Below are 22,055 nucleotides of genomic sequence, written 5' to 3'. Positions count from 1 at the left end.
CTTCCCACACCCAGCTGTAGCAAAGGCCACCCTGTTAGGATGGCAATTGCTGGGAAACCCGATGCCCCAGGGTGACGGGCATCTGCTCCTCGGCATACGTGGGGAGTTAATGGTGCAGGCATCAGCAGAGCAATCCCTGTGTAGTCAGGGGGCTACAACCAACAGGGTACATGGTGACCCCACCACAGCAGACGCTAGACGCTGGATATCAGGTGCAAACGAGCTAAGAAGTCCATTATTGTCAACAGCGCAGAAAGTGATACTGCTCAGAGGATGGAGGAAAACGCACCCAGGAGGGTGACCACACCCAACACTTGGAGAATGAACAGAAGTGCAGATCCGCGTCGACAAACGATGCGAGTGGTCTCAGTGCATGGAGACTATGCACAATGTAAGGCACCCTTCCCCAATTGGCTCGCTCTTCGGGAAAATTTTGAAAAATGGAGGTCAAACCCTACAGGGGACAATCACATAAAGGCCGAAACGTGAGAGACTCCTTTTAGTCGCCTCTTACGACGGCCAGGAATACCTCGGGAATATTCTAAACCTGGACCCGCATGGGGGTTCAGTCGTGGATAAAGCAGGTGGTAGACTTCTGTTTATTGATATAATACTGGGGAAGTGCAATCAGTCTACTAAAGAGTGTTTACAAATCACTCATGCAACACATCCTAGAATATTGCTCAAGTATGCGGAACCCATACCAAATAGGACTAACCGGGAATAATTAATGTATACAGAGAAGGGCAGCATGAATGGTCACAGGTTTTATTAATCCAGAGGAGAGTGTCGCAGAGATACTGAAGGAACTGAAATGGCAGACTCTTCAGACAGACGTAAACTATCCCGAGAAAGTCTATAAATAAAGTTTAAACAACCAACTTTAAATGATTACTCTAGGGATATAGTACAAGCCCCTACATATTGCTCACACAGGTATCGTGAGGAGAACATTAGAATAATTGCTGCATGCACAGAGGCATAAGCAATGTGGCTATGTAGTAGACTCCTTGTTTGACATGTAAGGGCCTGGGTTCGAATCCTGGCGGAATCAAAATTTTAAACCAAGGTGCACGTTCTGTGAGCATTTCCGTGAAGCATTAAACACAAAAAACACAGAAAAAACTTTTATTCTTTTTTAATTACACACTCTTGATGAACAATCTTTTATAAAATATCAGTAGGCTACTTAAGAATTTTTGAGTGCAATGTTGTTGTTGTTGTTGTTGTGGTCTTCAGTCCTGAGACTGGTTTGATGCAGCTCTCCATGCTACTCTATCCTGTGCAAGCTTCTTCATCTCCCAGTACCTACTGCAGCCTACATCCTTCTGAATCTGCTTAGTGTATTCATCTCTTGGTCTCCCTCTACGATTTTTACCCTCCACGCTGCCCTCCAATACTAAATTGGTGATCCCTCCATGTCTCAGAACATGTCCTACCAAACGATCCCTTCTTCTAGTCAAGTTGTGCCACAAGCTCCTCTTCTCCCCAATTCTATTCAATACCTTCTCATTAGTTATGCGATCTACCCATCTAATCTTCAGCATTCTTCTGTAGCACCACATTTTGAAAGCTTCTATTCTCTTCTTGTCTAAGCTATTTATCGTCCACGTTTCACTTCCATACATGGCTACACTCCATACAAATACTTTCAGAAACAACTTCCTGACATTTAAATCTATACTCGATGTTAATACATTTTTCTTCTTCAGAAACGCTTTCCTTGCCATTGCCAGTCTACATTTGATATCCTCTCCACTTCGACCATCATCAGTTAGTTTGCTCCCCAAATAGCAAAACTCCTTTACTACTTTAAGTGTCTCATTTCCTAATCTAATCCCCCAGAATCACCCGACTTAATTCAACTACATTCCATTATCCTCGTTTTGCTTTTGTTGATGTTCATCTTATATCCTCCTTTCAAGACACTGTACATTCCGTTCAACTGCTCTTCCAAGTCCTTTGCTGTCTCTGACAGAATTACAATATCATCGGCAAACCTCAAAGTTTTTATTTCTTCTCCATGGATTTTCATACCTACTCTGAAATTTTCTTTTGTTTCCTTTATTGCTTGTTCAATATACAGATTGAATAACATCAGGGATAGGCTACAACCCTGTCTCACTCCCTTCCCAACCACTGCTTCCCTTTCGTGTCCCTCGACTCTTATAACTGCCATCTGGTTTCTGTACAAATTGTAAATAGCCTTTCACTCTCTGTATTTTACCTCTGCCACCTTCAGAATTTGAAAGAGAGTATTCCAATCAACATTGTCAAAAGCTTTCTCTAAGTCTACAAATGTTAGAAACGTAGGTTTGCCTTTCCTTAATCTTTCTTCTAAGATAAGTCGTAGGGTCAGTATCGCCTCACGTGTGCCAACATTTCTACGGAATCCAAACTGATCTTCCCCGAGGTCGGCTTCTATCAGTTTTTCCATTCATCTGTAAAGAATTCGCGCGTTAGTATTTTGCAGCTGTGACTTATTATAGTCCGTGAGACGAGTGATTGGTACTGACAATTCCGGCGGGCAGACGGCGCTGTTGCCGAACGTGGCTCACAGCACGCGGCGCCCTGTCTGCTACACGCATTCTCTAGCAGCAGAAATAAAAGCGAGACAAAATACAAGTCGTATTGGTACGCGTGAATTTATTTAAAGTTGATGCTTGAAATATATTAACTCGAAAACTGATAAGAGCTATTTAGTACAAGTATCTAAGATGCTGAAACATAATAAAGTTATTTGTTAAACTTCACAACTGAATTGAAAACTATTTTCGCAAGTTCTTGAACATTAGCAGTTTTGGTTTCCATTGTTAAGTATTAGCATTATTAATTTGTTCTACTACAAGCTACAGAATAATTGGTCAGTGTATTAAGAGTTATAATCTGAAGAAAGTACTCACAATATGATGATCTGGTTGTAGATCGATAGCAAACTCCCTCCTTACATTCCTGAATACGTTGTAGTTACTGTAATGGAAAAACACCACTTACATCACTGTCAGAATCTGATTTGACATTGTCTTCCTCAGCACTACTCGAACTATCACTGCTCTCTCCCAGATGTATAATTAAATTTTCGATGCATTCTTCCACAACCCCTTCGGTTTTGGCTGCCTCTCTGATGGCACTTGCAGTGCTGTTTACAATTTTAGCCACGTCTCGCTTGTCACTTTATTGATAGCTGCTGGAAGGAGAGTTTCCACTTCAGAGATCGTGAATTTTTTATTGTTTGCAGCAATGTAATTTTTTATCTGCGCCCACACTCCTTCAATTGCATTGAAGTGACAGTGGTATGGAGGAAGCTGAACGATTTCATGCCCGTGCCTTTTAGCAATCTCGTCAATTACATATGTTGGAAATTGGGGTTTCTTTTGTGCCACAATTTCGAGCAGTTCCGCCTTCCTTAAATCTTCTCTGAAATCTACTTTTCGCCGTTTCAACCACTGAATGATATCGTCTTTTTTTGCTGCCAAGGTTTGTGCCTTATTGTGAACAACGGAATCATAAGGTGCATTGTCCATAACAATCACTGATGGACTTGTCAGATTCGTCATAAGCGATGTCTCGAACCATTCTTGAAATACTGCACTGTTCATTTCTTCATGGTAATCTCCCATCTTTTTTGACCGAAACATTTTCAAGCAGTTTGGCACAAAACCTTTCGATGTTCCTGCATGTAAGACAATAATACGCCCTCCTTTGTCAACAGGCACTGCCATTGTCCCCTCGGGCGTTCCATCATTCCAGCCTCTACGTAAAGAATGGCTGGCATTGACCCAAGTTTCATCTAACCACACTATACTTTCGAATTCCACACCCATGATCCTGCGCAGAAAGCTGCACCGCCATGCAACTACATCTGTCCTTTCCATTAATATTTTGTGTCCGTTAAACAGTGAATAGCTGAAGCCTATGTCTTTCAACACTGTACGCAATGAAAATTTGCTCCCTTTAAAAAGATCGTCTTTCTGAAGCGACACCAGTAACTTAGATAGAGTGGGATGTTCCCTTCTCTTATAATAGCTGTATATATGACGACGAATAGTGTCTTTCTGAAAATCGTCCAAAGCTGTCACCTGCTTATTTCTCGGTCGCTTCTTTCCTGGTGTGTGCAGCTTTGTTGTGCCACCCTCATCACAATCTACACTATACTGTTCTTTCCCTATCTTTACAACAGTGTTCTTACTTATTTTCAATGCTGCTGCAGTTCTCTTCACAACCTGAACAACAGGAATTAAGGGCCCACCTTTGTCCTTTTCTTTCTCAAAGTAATCCCTCACAGACCACACGAATTCACGGGCCTGGGTGTGTAGCACACTTTTCTTCCTCCCTTTCACTTCTTGTGTTGGGCTGGGTTCAATGGAATGGCTCATCAAGATGAATGGAACGAGTGATGAACAAGTTCAAAGGAATGGTCTTTCGTAGTTCACTTTGGTTGTGACTTTCTGTTTATAGTTTCCGGGAACGGGAAATGGTTGGTCTCGTTCCCGCAACAGCACGTCGGCCAGTCTCTTTCCAGCCTCGGTCCCGTTCCCAGCAGTCTCAGTCGCAGCTTTCTACTTATAGTTCTCGGGAATGAGAAACAGTCGGTCTCGTTTCCGCCGGCTGGTCTCATTCCAGCCTTGGTCCCGTTCCCATCTGTCTCAGTCTCGCTCGGCTGGACTCGTCCTTCTTCGCATGGCCACTCGTCGTAGTTTCAATGCCGACTGCTCATAGTTAGCTCAGTATCGAGTTGTTGTTTGTTCTGTTCGCTGCGCAAGCCCTTCTAGATTTGTTTCAAACCTTTTTTTGAACTTTGAACTTCTGGTTCTTTTCATATTCTATTCAGCGTCCATGACTGGTAATTAAAATGTATTTAATAATTATGTAAATTACATGGTATGTAATGCATCTTTTCAGGTAACAAAATGGCATATCAGCTTACTTCACTATTTTGATAAACAACAGAAGAAATACTTGTAAAAAGGCAAGATTTCTTTGTTATTACACATGCAGAGGAAGTTGGCACGGCACACACAAGTGGCCATTTTCCGTCTTGTTTTGATCCAAGGTAAAAGAGCACGTTCATTGTTATGGAAGGTAGACTGACTTAGAACCAAATGAAGTTCACTTTCCATAATCGAGTGTCTGGTGTCACATTTTGTAAAGAGAATAGTATAACTTCTACAATATTATTTCAGTGGTACAGGGTGGCACAGGAAAAATTGTCCCCGAGTACTAGTCTGTTCATTTTCGCCTACCAATCATCATCTATTGTTTCGAAGATGTTGTTTGCATTAGCTTCTTTGTTATTTATTCACTGCCTAATTATTACATGTTTATCTATGCTGCTCGTAGAGTTCAACAAATCCTGCGTAATTGGCGAGCTGTCTGTACTCGGGGACGGTTTTCCGTGCGCCACCTTAACATTATTGCACTGCGATCAGCCACATAATGCTATAGTTGGCTACATGAGAGGTTTCAGAGAATCACGAAAATAACAAGTGTGTGAGAATTCTGTTAGGAATAAAAACTCTGTACTCCAGGGTGGAGACAAGTGCCCTCTTGGCGCCTTCCATCTTCAGTCACCTATACCAATAATTTTCAATTTTTCATAAGAACCATATACCAAGCACAAATGAAAGGTGAATGAGTAAAAATGAAGAGTTCCCAAAAAAGAGCGATCACCAGTGAACTAGTTCCCAAGGATGAATGAGTTTGCCCATCACTAATGTAGTGTCATACGACAAAAAAATGCATGAGTCGCCACTGGAACGAGTCAACTTATACAACGTTTTTGTGTACAATTTGTCGGGAAATGAAACTGAACTATCACATAGACTCGGCAACAAGTAAAGCAAGTTGTCAAAGGAGATTCCTTTCAAAACACTCCTAGGATATAACACAAGTGCGCAGAATCTGTAGTGCAGCATAATGTGGGATCCCACAGAATAACCTCCTCCACTTTTATTCTCTCAACGCCGACAACAGATGTTCGTGAGACCTGAAAACTTAGTTTAGGTAGTTGTTAAAAGGATAAATGTCGCAATGTAGAGAAATAAAGTGTAAGCCACGACAGCCCCGTAGATCAGCAGGGTGCGATTGCAAATAAAACTCTCCATCTGCTGTGGTGGAGCGCTTGTTCTTTGGATACTGTGGCTTGACGGTGCCTTGGAACTTGAGGGACAGAGAAGTGCGCTCAAGAATGTAGATCTAGGTTGCAAAAGTCATATATCGCATTGGACCTTATTTTTCCTGGAACAGAGCAGCAACTCAACTTGGAGTGAGCTCAACAAGTCATTGGAAGTCCCCTGCAAAAATAATGGGCAATGCTGCCTCTACAGCTGTCCATAATTGCAAAAGTGTTGCCAGTGCAGGATTATGTGTACACACTGAGCTCTCTATTATCTCACGTAAACATTCAATGGGATTCACGTCAGACGACACGGGTGGCTAAATCATTCCCTCAAACTGTCCAGACTGTTCCGCAAACCTATAGCGAACAACTGTGGCCCCTGGCGATATAGTGCATTGTTATCTGGGAGCAGGAAGTGCACGAATGGCTACAAATGATCTTCACGTAACTGAACATAACCATTTCCGGACAATGATTAGTTCAGTTGGACCAGAAGACCCAATCCATTTCATGTAAACACAACTCACATCATTAAGGAGCCACCACCAGTTTGCACAGTGCATCATTGATAACTTGGCTTTGTTACACTCGAAAGTTACCATCAGCTCTTACCAACTGAAATCAGGACTCATTAGATAAGGCCACAGTTTCCCAGTCATCTAGGTTTCAACTGATACGGTCACAAGCTGAGGAGAGGCTCTGCAGGCAATGTCGTGCTGTTAGCAGAGGCACTTGCCTCAGTCATTTGCTGCCCTATCCCATTAACACCAAATTGCGCCACACTGCCCTAATGGATACGTTCATCACACGTACCACACTGGCTACTGTGGGTATTTCACACAGTGTTGCTTGTCTGTCAGCACTGACAACTCTATGCAAACGATCTGCTCTCAGTCGTTAGGAGAAGGTTGTCAGCCACCACGTGGTCCGTCAGGAGAGGTAACGCCTGAAATCTGGTATTCTCAGAACGCTCTTGACACTGTGGATTGCAGAATGTTTAATTCCCTAACAATTTCCAAACAGAATGTCTACGCGTCTAGCTCCAGCCATCATTGCATGAAAACTCTGTTACTTCCCATTCTGCAGCCGTAATCACACTGTAAACCTTTTTACATGAATCACCTGAGTACAAATGACAGTTCCTGCCCCTTTTATATCTCGAGTACACAACACTTGATTGAAGCTCTCCACAGTGATATGACTGGACAGGTCCTCTGCCAGAATGAAACAACTGGTGAATTCCCAATAACAAGTGGGCTTAAACAAGGATGCGTTCTCGCACCGACATTATTTGCATCGTATCTGGCAGCTATGCTTTACGAGACATCCGTAAACAGTGCAGGAATAGAACTAAAGTACATGTTCGATGGAGGATTGTTCGACCGGTCCGGACTCCATTCGAAAAGGTTCACCAGCACCACTCGTGTGACAGAGCTGCAGTATGCTGATGACAGTGCTTCTCCAGCTCATTCACCTGCAGAGTTGCAGCTGTCAGTCGATTCCTTCAGCAGGGCGTACGAACAATTTGGTCTCTCCGTCAATATTCCAAAGTCGAAGGTGATGGCGCAGCCAACTCCTGGCTCCTCCGTTCCTGATTTCAGCATATCCATTTATGATACACCCTTGGAACAAGAGGACCATTTCCTCTACCTAGGATGCATACTGTCATCTAACTGCTCATCAGGAAAAGATGTCGAGAATAGATTACGTGCTGCCCACGTAGCATTTGGACGTCTTACAAAGCGTGTCTTCCCGGATAAAGACCTAACACTGTACACCAAACTGACGGTGTACAAAGCTGTAGTCATTTCCACCCTGCTATACGGTTGCAAAACGTGGATGTTATATTGCTGTGATCTGAAGAAACTAGAACGCTTCAACCAACAGAAGCTAACATATATCCTGAACCTGAAATGGGATGACTTCATATCCAACACGGGTGTTCTTGAGAAAGCAAAAATGTATAGCACGGAAGCTCTTATCACTGGGCATCAACTCAGACGGGTCGGACACGTCCGGCGGATGGAAAATGACAGACTTCCACGCCAAATGCCGTACAGTGAAGTGAGCACAGGTAAAAGGCCACGAGGTGCCCCTCTCGAGCGTTGTAAGGATTAGTACAAGAAAAATCTGAAAAACTTGAACATCGATCCGAGTAACTGGTCCATAATAGCAGAAGATCGAAGTCGCTGGCGCTAGTTACCTCAAATGCTCTTCAAAACTCTGAGCCGGAACGTCGAAGAATGGAGAATGACAAATACCGGAGACGTAAACTCCTCCAGGCTCAGCCACGTCCTCCACCTTCCGTCAGCTGTAATGTCTGTGCCGCCTGTTCCACGCTAGGATTGGATTGCTAAGACATCAACGACACTTCCACACCTGAACCATAACAAAGGAAATCTCAGGAGAGAAATGAAAACTCGGATACGAGTATCAGCTGCTGCCGATGACAACACAACACTACCACCATCTGTATATGTGCACACAGCTATCCCATGACTTTTGTCGCAGAGTAAACAAGCAGAAATGTATAAAATTGTTTTCGGAACAGTAGCTTACTGACTTTCAATCACTAATGTCATAGTGGGACACATGCCGGTTTTAAACATTCTGCCACGAGCTACAAGATCTGTCACCCATCATTATAACTGAAGCTGTGTATCAAATTACCAATAAGTTGTTTACAACATTTAGTAACTTGGAGATTGATTACAGCACTCTTCCAGCAACCGTGCATTGCAACAAAACAAAGAAGTCTGAGACAACAGTCGTGCGGCACTGCACAGCAGGACCACGGAAGTAATTAACTTTGAGAACTACGATATACACGTATTCGGGGTGACAGATCGTGCCTGAAGTGCACAACACGAGGTAACACCATGAGACATCTCAGCAGCAAACAGGAATACCATGGGATACAGAACGTATTCAAAGAAATGCAATTCAAATGTTTGAAGCAGTGTTTGATGTGTAGGAGAGCATCAAAGAGCTGCTGAAAAAACCAAACTCTTGAAGGGAGAGACCAACTATCCTACAAAAGCCAACGAACAAAGTTTCCAGAACGAGCCTTGCTCCTGTAGAGGTCATTAAAGCAAGATTCAAGCCCAATAAAGTGTGCACAGAGCATTGAAAGTCATTCTTCCAATGCTCTATACACAAATGGAACAGGAAGAAGCCCTACTAACTAGCACATTGCTAAGTACCATCTTTTTACTGAGGTTTGCATTTCTAAGGTACCACTAATAAGAACCAAACGACATCTACAACTTAAGCATTACAACAAAATCAGCAAAAACACCATCTATGTAACATATGATGGCTCACATAAAGCACTCAGGCACAGCAATGTGCTCGCATTGTTTATTAGGTCCAAATTCTCATCCTCTGTTTGTAGAATGTAGTAACACATTTGGCACCCCGAATATTCGTCAAGGGCTACTGCTCCAGTCCGGAATCCCTGAACCATTACACCAACAACCTGACAACAGCTTTCGCATCCCGTAACTACCCTCCCGACCTGGTACAGAAGCAAATAACCAGAGCCACTTCCTCATCCTCTCAAACCCAGAACCTCCCACAGAAGAACCACAAAAGTGCCCCACTTGTGACAGGATACTTTCCGGGACTGGACCAGACTCTGAATGTGGCTCTCCAGGAGGGATACGACTTCCTCAAATCCTGCCCTGAAACGAGATCCATCCTTCATGAAATCCTCCCCACTCCACCAAGAGTGTCTTTCCGCCGTCCACCTAACCTTCGTAACCTGTTAGTTCATCCCTATGAAATCCCCAAACCACCTTCCCTACCCTCTGGCTCCTACCCTTGTAACCGCCCCCGGTGTAAAACCTGTCCCACGCACCTTCCCATCACCACCTACTCCAGTCCTGTAACCCGGAAGGTGTACATGATCAAAGGCAGAGCCACGTGTGAAAGCACCCACATGATTTACCAACTGACCTGCCTACACTGTGATGCATTCTATGTGGGAATGACCAGCAACAAACTGTCCATTCGCATGAATGGACACAGGCAGACAGTGTTTGTTGGTAATGAGGATCACCCTGTGGCTAAACATGCCTTGGTGCACGGCCGGCACATCTTGGCACAGTGTTACACCGTCCGGGTTATCTGGATACTTCCCACCAACACCAACCTATCCGAACTCCGGAGATGGGAACTTGCTCTTCAATATATCCTCTCTTCCCGTTACCCACCAGGCCTCAATCTCCGCTAATTTCAATTTGCTGCCACTCATACCTCACCTGCCATTCAACAACATCTTTGCCTCTGCACTTCCGCCTCGACTGACATCTCTGCCCAAACTCTTTGTCTTTAAATATGTCTGCTTGTGTCTGTATATGTGTGGATGGATATGTGTGTGTGTGCGAGTGTATACCCATCCTTTTTTCCCCCTAAGGTAAGTCTTTCCGCTCCCGGGATTAGAATGACTCCTTACCCTCTCCCTTAAAACCCACATCCTTTCGTCTTTCCCTTTCTTTCCCTCTTTCCTGATGAGGCAACAGTTTGACTCCTTACCCTCTCCCTTAAAACCCACATCCTTTCGTCTTTCCCTTTCCTTCCCTCTTTCCTGATGAGGCAACAGTTTGTTGCGAAAGCTTGAATTTTGTGTGTGTGTTTGTGTGTGTGCCAGCGCTTTCGTTCGGTAAGTCACATCATCTTTATTTTTAGATATATTTTTCCCACGTGGAAAAAAAATTTTTTCGAAAGAAATAGTTTTCAAAGTGCTTGGTGCAATTTTAAGGTATCAGAGTGCAGAAAAAAGTCACTCAAAAGACAATTGCCAATTGTTTTAAACATGCAGGATTCTGAGAACTCTCTTCACCATCCCACACCAAGGGTGACACATTTTCAGGAACACCTGATGATGGAGGTGAGGATGACATTCCCGTGGTGGAATTAGTGAAAGAATTTTGTCCACCTTTGTCAACTTTTGAAACAGAGGACACCTCTAGGTAGACAACAATCTGACTGTGCGTGCCTCAGCAACTGAAGAAGAAACTGTAGCTGACATCCAAAGCCAGCAAGATGAAAATTCAGTGCACTGAAAACTTCACAAAAAAAACTTATTTTCAAAGAACAATGTAATACAAACGGCAATAACGAGGCATTAGAATGAACACACCATCAAGCGCAGAATGTGTACATACACCTTAAATGTAAAAAGCAAACCAAAATAACTGATTACATGAAGCAGGATAGTATGTAGTATGCACTACTAACTCCATTTTAAAATTAGAGCAACTGGTTAAAAAACTAAACAACACTGTCTTTGCCATGACTGTAGAAAACTGGGAAATTAAATTCTTATTTGTTATTTTTTTCAAAGTACAAAAGTGGAATAATAGTGACTTCGTTATTCATATTTTGTAATTGTATGTGTTGGAACTTCTCAATGTGTTACGTAGGCAACATCACACTTGTACATTTTAAAGAGAAACATAGGAGAGTGCGTAGGCCTTTGGGTAAGGTATGCATAGAATATTGTCTTTCAAGTTTGATACTGTTGATTTATTTTTGTAATACACTAACTGCAACAAAGTTGTGTCATTCATGACTATTATATTATGCAGCACTTACAGTAGGTTTCACATCACACATGCTCAACATTTTATCTCATTCATTATCCAAAACTGTGTTTGACATTATTGAACAATTTACATTGTTACTACTTCTTGCTTCACTTATTAAGAGGGTTTTTACATTTTGCCAGCATGTTAATCCTGTGAGTACTGCAGAAATATATGAAAAATTCCTCTTCAGTCCCACTCACAAATACCGTAGGTGTACTTACTGTATTTCTGCTACTTTCTTAAGTATTGACTCTATGGCTCCTGAAATTTACAGATTTGAAATTTTTATCAAAACAACAATGCAGTAGCCTGGTTTGTGTGACTATTGGCTGTAACAACCACAAAACGTTGGTCCTTTAAACATCATTACTGGTATCGGAAGTTTTGAAGAATACAATACAAAAAACTGCTTTAGCCAGTGAAGTTGCCAATTAGCATAATGTCACAAAATCTTGCCTACTTCAACTATCAAACTATCAGCAGCCATACAGGAATATAGCATATCAGATCATTCAGCACTGCTCATAGAGTTTCCAAAAATAGGGAAACCAAAATATGTGAAAACATGTTTTAAATGGAAAGTTAGCAAAGAGAATGTAAATATATTTTCCAACGAACTAAGAACAATAAACTGGCTCTAGATAACAGTGTGTCAAGTGAAAAAAATTTCAAAATATTCCTAAACTGTCTCCTAGATATTTTCAACGAAACTTTTCCCCCCTCAAGCCTGGCGACAAAAAGTGGCCAATAAAATAAATTGGATTACACTGGGAATAAAAGTGTCTAGTGTCAGGAAAAGACAGCTTCCGAATGAGTTAAAACATAACAAAAATGCTGACTTTGTGGGGTATGTAAAGAGATATACGAGCACTTTCAAAATAGTTGTACAGGCAGCAAAAAAATTGTCTAACAACATGTATATTGGTAAACATGAAAATAAATCAAAGGTAATTTGGGATGTCGTCAAGTCTGAGTTGAGAGTAAACAACAAGTGGGAAGAATGGTTCAAATGGCTCTGAGCACTATGGGACTTAACATCTATGGTCATCAGTCCCCTAGAACTTAGAACTACTTAAACCTAACTAACCTAAGGACGTCACACAACACCCAGCCATCACGAGGCAGAGAAAATCCCTGACCCCGCCGGGAATCAAACCCGGGAACCCGGGCGTGGGAAGCGAGAACGCTACCGCACGACCACGAGATGAGGGCAAGTGGGAAGAAATTGTTCAAATTAAAATGATATAATTATACATTCTTTTCAAAAGTCAACTGTTTCAAAGATTTTTTTCATAAATGTGGCAAAATCAGAAGTAGATATCACAGCCCACCTGGACAAGGTAGATATCAACTTTGTATATATAAAACAAAATGCATGCCTTAAAACATTCAAAATAATTATCCCAAAAGGTGTAGAAGATGCTATAGTGTCTTCTAAAAACAAGAAATCAGCTGGATGGAATGAAATTCCATCCACTGTAGTCAAGGCTGTTTATAACGTCATCTCTTATCCATTGGCTAAAATTATAAATCAGTCATTTGAGGAAGGATATTTCCTGGATCAAAATATGCTGAAATAGTACCATTGTCCAAGAATGGCTCACCAGATGACATGGGAAATTACCACCCTATTTCCCTCCTGGCAGTTTTTGCTAAGATGATACAAAGGATTGTTGCAAAACACCTCAAAACTTTCGTATAGAAAATGACATATAGGCCTAGTTAAAAATCAATTTTGATTTCAAATGGGGAAAAGTAGAATAAATGCTATCAGGGAATTTACTGAAAAGGTAAGCTCTGCTTTAGACAAGGGTAAAAAGGTCACAGGTATTTTTTGTGATTTGACCAAAGCTTTTGACTCGGTCAATCGCTTAACTATTTCTACACAAGTTAGAGAGGTAAGAAATCGTGGACAGGGCACTACAGTGGTTCAAATCTTATTTGTCTGAAAGAAAACAGATTGTTATAGGGATCCAGCAGGGCTCAATTTTAGGGCTTTATCTTTTTCTGCTGTACACAAATAATTTACGAACCTTCAACATCGCAGCATGTCAGCAATCGTTGGTTAATATATTAAAAACTAGAAACCCACCTCGATTGCGAAAAAAGCACCTAGTGTTAACCTAGGTTTCGCCGTAGATAACTACACCTTCTTCAGAACAATAGAACCCACAAGTTCCTAAGAAGACCTTTGTCAATACTTAAAAGAGCACCATAGCTATACATTTATAAACGAAAAAAACTTGTGAGTTATTTACGCTGAAACCTAGGTTAACATAAGGTGATTTTTTCACAAATTGAGGCAGGTTTCTAGTTTTTTAATACAAATCATTTGCCTTTAAGCATTGATGTTCACTCTGTTTTAATTGAAAATGACAATTTAGAACAAATTCATGATACCGTGGAAAATATAATGGGAAACCTACAATTATGTTTTCAGCAAAATGGATTAAAACTCAATGTCACAAAAACACAATTAGAGCAGTTCAGTGCTAAAACATCATCAGCATTTCACATAAAAATAGTGCATGGCTATCAGGAAATGACTGAAGCAAGTCATGTAAAATTTCTAGGTCTAAATCTTGACACAAATTTAAATTGGAAGGCACATGTAGACTTCACAGCAAACAAACTAAACAGCCTGGCTTATGCAATTAATGTCTTATTAGCTTCCACCCTTATGGACACCAGGAAGATAATCTATCACAGCTACTTTGAAACTATAATTCAATACGGAATAATTTTTTGGGAAAGCTCTATGTGAACAGCCTGAGATTACTTACACTTCAAAAGAGAAGCATAAGAAACATATGCGTTTAGTCCAAAAAGGAACATCATGTCGCCCATTATTTAAAAAGTTAAAAATACTAACAGTTCCTTCTCTGTACCGTTACAAAATTTTTATTTTCATATGTAAGGTCAAAATTCACTTGACAATTTTCATTTCAACCACAATACAGTGCTCGTCGGAGACACAGTTTCGAACTTCTGATAATTTCAAACTTTATGCTTAAACAATTGTACACAGGATTAAAAATTTACAATAAAATAAATAACACCAATCTGTCAAATACGGAGTTTGACCAATTAAAAAGACTGTTATTTAAGAGACTAGTGTAGAAATGTTATTATTCAATTGAAGAATTCATGCAGGACAGTTTGGCAATTTGAACAGAAAAGAAACAATACAAATTATGTATCGCATAATAAATTGTAAATATATTGTAGAAATTGTATTGCAAGCTGTAAAATGATCATTAGTGTTACATATGTTCTTGTTAAGTTGTTCATATCTAAAAATTCAAATAGGTCTGCTTAAATGTGTTGATTATTATATCTTTATTTTTCTAAAGTAATTTGATGTGTCTCCAGTACAAAAATCTTTGATTTGTAACTTACGTTACGAGATGAATAAACTACATTCTACATATTAACAACGTGAAAATATCAGTGGGTAAAAAAAAGTTACCAATGGGAATATAATAAAACTAGACAACACGAAGTATATATAAACGGTTGTCGTGATACTTTCACTGGCTTCGGTAATATACAATATATTACCTTATAAATAAATAAAAAACTTTTTTATTTTAAATTCAGTGCATTAGTAATTGTAAAATGACTCTTAGTGTTCATTAAAAAACGACGATCATTCCACTTGGGACCTGTGGAATGGTACATTAGCTTATTTGTTTTAGTTGTAAATATTTGTCATGTATTGTTGTTTTTCTGACATGTTCCACATCCTGGAGGACCTCCTCACTACGGATCAATTGGAATGAAAGTAAATCTAATTTAATCTAAAAACTATGTTCTAATCAGTTAATTGCCACAACCATGTTTTTTAAAAATATTATATTCAAATGTTCTGTGTTTTTTATGTTAAACTTTCTGACCTGTTCCACACCCACTAGAACCGTCTCAGTTTTGGGTCCATGAAACGAAAACTGAATCTAATCTAATCTTCAGCAAAATTCTTGATTATTATTGCTTTTCCTATAATTATTGAAAGTATTAATAAGTAATTTGCAGAGAAATAAATAAAACACAGATCTGCTTTGTACAATGTGCATACAAAGCATTAGCTAAAACTTTTCCAATTTCTTATGTACTGGCAGTAGGCTAACAGATGTTAGTCATTTCTCATTCAACACATTAAATCTTAGGTGGTACAGAGTCAACTTTTCAGTTCCTCAAAACGTGCTTGCAGCTCATTTCATGCTGAACTAAATGAGACATGAAGACTGGCCAATGTGACAGACAGTACCTTCAACACCTTTTCTTATGACTTCCACGACTCCCAAAACCATTACTGAGGAATAGAAGGAAGAAAAGGTAAAACACTTAGGAGGTTGTACACTTATTCCAAATTATGATGGAAAATTAAAAATATTTCCCCAAAATAATGACACACAATTTACACCTTGAAATGGAACTATAGATAAATGGTATTGGGAAAATAAATGTCACTTCGACATTTTGTCAACAGATAATTTCAGTTTGTAGACTTAGCAGTATCTGAATATAAGACGATTGTACGACACTACATTACGCCTTCAGTGCAACCAAAGTGTACGTGCTGCAACAGTAAAGAACAAAATCTATTTCCATGCACATACGCGAATTTGAAATAGTACTCCTTCATGAAATAGTAGGCCGGGAATTGGAGAGATTTTCCACGAAAGTTGCAAAATTGCAGTCAAAGATAGCGTAAGTTACCTCTTCTATTGTAATGCGGGAACGTCGTGACCGAAATGCGGCGCTAAACAGCCAGAGACGCATAACGCAAATAACAACCCAATTTGTAATTTTTATACCAATCGCAGCATTTTAGTACTCTCATATGTAGTACGAACAACACAACGGCGATTACAGCATGAACACTTCCACTTGTAGGAATTACACAAGTAGGAATTAAGAATTTCTGATTAAAAATGGAAAATGAACAGCTGTAATCAAATCGACACAAAAGTGTCTCATAATTCGTGCTGAATTCGAAGAGATCGCATTACAGCTGATTCTCTTACTGTGAACAATATCAAATCATATAAAAATGTGCATAAATAATAATATTATCAACTGGTAAGACTCACTTCATTCTTAAAATCAATAGCTGTGCGATGTTTTCAAAGGTAAACCGAAACAAAAGTCTTCGTCAGCAAATATCCGATTCTTCCTACATCAATGAGTGCACAGCTTAAAATTGTGCAGCTATATATTTTTACACTTTGGGTGTAATAAATCAAATCCGCAACTTCATCGGACAATTTATCAACATCGATTTCGAATTTCCAAACACAACACCACCAAACCCTGTCAATATGGCCGGGCAAACAATGGACCAATAATGAGTCGATGTCGATATCGAATAGTGTAACAATTTGTGATTCTCAAGTAGACTCCAGCAGAAATTAATATTGCTACATGCACATGTATATTCTGCAAACCACTATAAAGTGGATAGCAGAAGGTAGTTTCCATTGTACCAGTTATTAGGGTTTCTTCCCATCCCATTACATTAATTATACGGCGCACAGAGGCATCTAAACACTCTTCCCGCGCCCCGTATGCGAATTTTTACATATAAACATACAAACATTAGCGTACAGGGCGTTGGGAATAATGAACGATTAGATGCCTCTGTAATTAATGTAATCTTGCCCTTTCGAGTCCTATGGGAGTGAGTCTTAGAGATTGTACTAATCGCTCAAATTAAATAGACACTCGGCGCGGCAGCTGGTGGAAGCGACCGTAAATGTATTGCCCATTTACAGTCACTGACATCAGTGCCCATTTACAGTCACCGTGTCCATTGGCAACTTCGCTCTGGTCGTTAGTTGTATTCCGAAGTAGTAATTGAAGGTGAATTTACTAAAACTAAATTTATCTATTTTTCTTTATTATCCATTTCTCTTTATTATCCAACGTACCGCAGTTAATTAGCAAGCATAACGTTTAACAACATAGGCCCTACAATGTACATATCTTTATTAGTCCAATAATAATTGGGCAAGAGTTAGGTCGGTATTGCACTATCAAATTTCTTTGTCCAATATCTTTGTCAAAGATATTTGATAGTGTAATAGGGACTTATATTTGATCAAAGAAAGCGCTTGTCTCTCTTGACCTCGAACGAGCTTATGTCCGCGTATGGCATTCCGGTCTCCTCTTCAAGCTCCAAACCTTCGCCCTTCCCATTAACTACGTCCGTCTGATCGGTTCCTTTCTCTCCCGCCGTCCTTCCTATGTCACCATCCATAACACCAATTCCTACACCTTTTTCCCCTCCGCCGGTGTGCCGCAAGGCTCTGTTCTCTCCCCCCATCTGTACCTGTTGCACACGGCGGACATGCCGCCGCCGTCACCCCCCCGTCCACCTTCTCCAGTTTGCCGATGACACCGCCTTCCTTGCCCTTGCCCCCACCCTGCAACGCTCCCAACGCCTTCTCCAATCCCATCTTGACCGGTTCACCGCTTGGTGCAACCAGTGGTTGCTCAAGGTCAATCCTTCCAAAACCCAGGCGATCATTGTAGGCAAAACCACCCCTTCCTTTCGCCTCCTTGATTTCTATCTCACCGTCTATGGCCGTCCCATCGCCCTCACTCCCACCCTTAAGTACCTTGGCGTCACCCTCGACCGTCGCCTCTCCTGGACTCCCCATCTCCAGACAATCCAAGCCAAGGCACGTTCCCGACTCCGTCTCCTCAAGCTCCTTTCCGGCCGTACGTGGGGTCTGGACCCCTCCACCGTCCTCCACACCTATAAATCCCTCATCCGCCCTATCCTTTGTTATGCCCATCCAGCATGGATCTCCGCTCCCCCTACCTTTTATAAATCCCTCCAAATCCTTGAACGCCATGCTCTCCGCCTCGCCTATCGCATCCGTCTCCCCTCCCCCACGCGGATCCTGTATGATCTCATCCCCTTCCCCCACTTCTTCCTTTTCCTTGAAAGGATACGAATCCTGTACACCTCCCGTAAACTTGATCCTCCTCACCCGCTCGTATCCCCGATCCTCTCCCATCCCCGCCCGCTGCCGCACCTGTATTCCCACGTCCCGCCCAGTCTCCATCTCTCCACCCTCCTTACCCTCTCCCAAGGTGGCTTCCGCCAGCTCCCTCTCCCTGACGATGCCCTCCTCCCCTCCATCTACCCCTCCTACGAACTTTGATCCTCCCTCCCTCCTCCTGTACTTACTCCTCTGGGCACCCTCCCTCCCTTCTTTCCCTTTTCCCTCCCTCCTCCTTTTCTCCCCCCTCGTCCCCCGGGCCTCCCATCCCCTGTCCTTCTCCTCCTGCCCCCGTCTCCTAAGCCATTGGCATCCTTTTTTCCTCCCCTCTCCCCCACCTCACCCCTGTTCCCCACTTGGCAGGTCCCCGGACTCGTACACGCTCAGTGGACATTCGCGCGCCGGAGATCACCGCCATCAGTGTATCGTGTGTGCCGTCATGTTTAGTGTTCAGTTTCGCCGTCACACTCCATTGTTCACCAGTGCCATCGTCTTCTTCAGTGTTTGTGCGTCGTGTCAACAGTTCGTCGTGTGGATTATCATCGAGTGTGAACGGCTTCTTGTGCTTTTATGTTCATGTGTCTCCTGTTTTTTCCCGCCGTTTTTCTAAGTGATGTCTCTTCTCTGTTTATCTCCTTGTACTCTCTTCGGCTGAAGAGCGGCGTATTGTGCTGCTGCCAGCCTACCTGATTGTTCAGGTGTCAAAATAACAATAAAGTAAAAAAAAAAAAAAAACAAGCGCTTGTCGTCTGTTCACTGCAATGTGACATGTTACCACATGGAGCGCTAGCATCGCTGCAGCGGGTTTTTATAACCATTGCCGGTAAATACAATTGGTGTGTGCCGACAACTACAAAATTAATAAAGATGTCTGAAGCTGATGAGACGCTTTACAACGTGAGGCACCCTGAATACAAAAATAGATTAAGAAGATTGGAGACCTGACCTAACCTAACATAACATAACATAACCCTCTCCTGTAGCAAGGAATCGGAGTGTTACAGTGAGCCTGTCTTCTGAAGATGTAGCAGTTCTTAAGTGAATGTTGTGCTTTGTGATATGAGGATACACTTCACTGAGCACATACAGAAATGTATGCTCATCCATTCTTAAGTAATTGATGTATGACTTGACGTCTTCCACTGTAGGCTCACGTAACAAGTTTTGTTGAATGCTTTTATCGTGTCGTCGTAAAACCCACGGCTTCACCCAGATTAGATTAGTTTTTCATTCCATAGATCCGTGCTGAGGAGATCCTCGTGGATGTGGAACATGTCGATTTTTTTTATGCTGAAATAACAATACTAATAGTATCAATAAATACAATACACCATTTGTTTCTATTAAAAATTTCGCCAGTGGAGTAGGAGTTGGCCAGTAGTAAGTTTTTCAGGCTCCTTTTAAACTGATCTTTATTTCTAACAAAATTTTTTATGTTTGCTGGCAAATTATTGAAGATGAGTGTTCCTGAGTAGTGGACCCCTTTTTGAACTATAGTAAGTGCTTTTAAGTCCTTGTGCAGGTCATTTTTGTTCCTGGTATTGTATGTATGAACTGAGTTGTTTGTTGGAAAAAAGAGATATATTATTTACGACAAATTTCATTAAGGAGTAAATATACTGAGAGGCAGTAGTTAGTATATCCAGTTCTTTGAAGAGGTTTCTATAGGTCGTCCATGAATTTACTCCACAAATAATACGTATTACACACTTTTGGACTCTGAAAACTTTTGTTTGACTTCAAGATTTACCCCAAAATATTATCCCATAGACATTATGGAATGAAAGTAGGCAAAGTATGCAAGCTTTTGCATTTTTATGTTGCCTATGTCTGCTAACACTCGAATTGCAAATACAGATTTGTTAGGGCCTTTCTGCAGTTCTGTGGTGTGCTCATACCAACTGAATTTATTATCAAGTTGTAATCCCAGGACTTTTAAGACTGTCAACCTCGTATGTATGGTTCCATTTTCCCCCCCACTTCTTTTCCGCATGTGCACACAACGCAATTGGGGTACGTACAATTGCTGCGGTTAATAAGTTGTTGTCAGCCATCTTGAACTTTGACGAAAAATTTGATGAAAGTGTAATACCCCTTCTAGCGCTTCGTCAAAGATCTTTGTCAAATATATTGGACGGAATATTGGATCACATCTTTGATCAAATCTTTGACAAAGAAATTTGATAGTGTAATACCGGCCTTATCCCCAGTCCAGGATGAGGTGTATTTTCTCACTTCACTCTAGAATATAGCATTACCGTAATTGAATTGAGAACCAAGCAATAATCTGGCAGAATGAAAAATCAAGATTTTCCTGTCCAATGTTTTGCAGCTTTAATTGCCCAAATTGTTGCATTTATATTAGCCAGTAGTACAAATGCAACATACAGGAAGCAATACTGTGGGATAGTAAAGTTTCTACTCAACCTAAACATAATCAGTTCCTGGTTTATTGCCTCTCTGCACTCAGTAATTACTCCAATTTTTTCATCGCAGCCCCAACAAGAGTTATACAAAGGAGTTGTAGTAATTTAGTACATACTAGTACTCTACAAATCACTGCGAAGTGTATGGCAAGAGGACACAGGGTAGCACATCTGAGGATTTCTTCTTGTTTCAATAATGTATGGAGTGCCGAAGAATAACAAATTAAATGCCTTTGTGTGTATTGTGATTAATCTAACCTTGTGTTCACTGCCCTTGTGAGAGCAATATGTAGGAGGTGAAGACTACCTCTAGATTTTTCTCTTAATTGGTTCACGAAACTTTTTAAATAGGCTTTCATGGGATAATTTGCATCTTTCTTCAAGCATCTGGAAACAGTTGCCCTAAAGCTGTTCAACACAATGCCTTGAGAAGTACGATATCCGCCACCAGGACCATTCAAATGAAAAATTGCACAGGACTTGAAACAGCACCCTTTATACCATACCGAAGAATTTTTCAACAATGACCTGATTGGACAATATATGTGACCTTACTGTGAACAGTTTTCTTTATCTTTATACGACAATCCAGGAATTTCAGCCAGATGCAACATGTTACATATCTAAAGAAATGTCGTTTTAATGTTGTTATTTATTTTAGTACTATTATTTACTAGTGTAAAAATTATTGCAACTGTATTATAAATTTTTGACATGTATTCTGTATGCATACTAAATGGATTTCAAATGTATGTCATGATATGAATGAACCACAAATCCATAATGTGAAAAATTGTAATACCTTATACTGCTATGTATGTTTGTAGTTTGACAGTCTGTTTAGTCATGACTGGCAAATGACGCAGATCTAGTAATAAAGTGAAGTAATAGTAAGTCATGTTATTCAACA

At 40.9% G+C, this 22,055-nt stretch overlaps 2 protein-coding genes across 2 annotated transcripts in view; both read right to left on the bottom strand.

The window, feature by feature from the left end:
• LOC126427016 (zinc finger protein 93-like) overlaps window positions 1–16,820 on the bottom strand; it is a 325,645-nt gene extending 308,825 nt beyond the window's left edge. The window contains exon 1 of the mRNA XM_050089172.1: window positions 16,803–16,820. The gene's annotated coding sequence lies outside the window, so the exon portion shown is untranslated. The remainder of the gene's footprint in view (window positions 1–16,802) is intronic.
• Window positions 1–22,055, bottom strand: part of LOC126427018 (uncharacterized) — an 80,564-nt gene that overhangs the window by 9,994 nt on the left and 48,515 nt on the right. The gene's annotated exons all lie outside the window — the stretch shown is intronic.

Source organism: Schistocerca serialis, chromosome 11, assembly GCF_023864345.2.
Source record: "Schistocerca serialis cubense isolate TAMUIC-IGC-003099 chromosome 11, iqSchSeri2.2, whole genome shotgun sequence".
In the NCBI taxonomy this organism is placed as follows: domain Eukaryota; kingdom Metazoa; phylum Arthropoda; class Insecta; order Orthoptera; family Acrididae; genus Schistocerca; species Schistocerca serialis.
Note: the sequence above shows the minus strand (reverse complement) of the source record. Positions and strands in the feature narration are given on the sequence as shown.